A 1022-nucleotide genomic window follows, 5' to 3' on the forward strand; every position below is an offset into this window, starting at 1 on the left:
TTAAGGAGGAGTAACTATAAGGCTTAAATGGATAAAATTCCTTACATATATGTACTGTTCTAGAAAGTGAGATTCCATATGTTGACTTGAGTTCCTTAGAATGGTCTTAATAGTCTGCTAGGTTGTGTAATCAAAGCCTAAACTAAATATTGGACCACATTTAATGAATTTGAAATTACCAAAGTTTCTAGGTCTACTATAGAGAAAAAAATCTTAGGTTGCAGAAAATAGATTTCTTAGATCAAATCCACTATGTGCAAACTGCTTAGTGAATCCTATAAAGCCTTAGAGGATATTCCATTCTCTAGGTTGGCGGGCACCAGCAACTTTGAAGGCTTTTGTGCTTCACCTTTGTAGGTCAGAGATGATGTATGGGATACTGGGATGGAATTCATCATCTCAGTAGAAATGACATGATCCTGGAGGAGTAGATGCTGATTTGAGCACGAGAATCACAGTAAGCCACAGGAGTAAAATAGTTGCAAAATACTATTTAATGAGGGATCACCAGTGATGGCTATGTAATCATGGGGTATCTAGAAATAAAATAAATATACACCAGGTTAAGGTGTTGCTTGACATACATCAAAGGATAAATTTAAGCACTGTAATTCATGGTAGTGGGAATTTATGTCGTTAACACAGTTTCTAACACTAAGCTCGTCCTGATTCATAGGCACATGTGTATTCCATAAATATTTCTTTTTTTTTTTTTAATATGGAACACTTCACGAATTTGCATGTCATCCTTGCGCAGGGGCCATGCTAATCTTCTCTGTATCGTTCCAATTTTAGTACATGTGCTGCCGAAGCGAGCACTATTCCATAAATATTTCTTTGATTATCCTCCATTTTCTGGGTGACTGTAAACTTGGAAAACATTAATAGCTGTATTTATATTAGATATAAACTCTGAGCATACATTTATCATAAGAATCTCAAAATGTGCAGGAGTAATAATGGAGACTTTAAGAAATCAGAGATTAAATAGAGAGCTCAAATCCATCTAACACTACTTCTAG

The 1022-nt window shown here is 35.2% G+C and overlaps 1 non-coding gene across 1 annotated transcript; it reads right to left on the minus strand.

Annotated features, from left to right (window-relative positions):
- Nucleotides 1-712: 712 nt before the first annotated feature.
- LOC119472720 lies at nucleotides 713-819 on the minus strand. The gene has a single exon (XR_005201898.1). It is a non-coding gene; the product is annotated as a U6 spliceosomal RNA (small nuclear RNA).
- Nucleotides 820-1022: the final 203 nt, after the last annotated feature.

Source organism: Cebus imitator, unplaced genomic scaffold (genome assembly GCF_001604975.1).
Source record: "Cebus imitator isolate Cc_AM_T3 unplaced genomic scaffold, Cebus_imitator-1.0 Scaffold114, whole genome shotgun sequence".
In the NCBI taxonomy this organism is placed as follows: Eukaryota; Metazoa; Chordata; class Mammalia; order Primates; family Cebidae; genus Cebus; species Cebus imitator.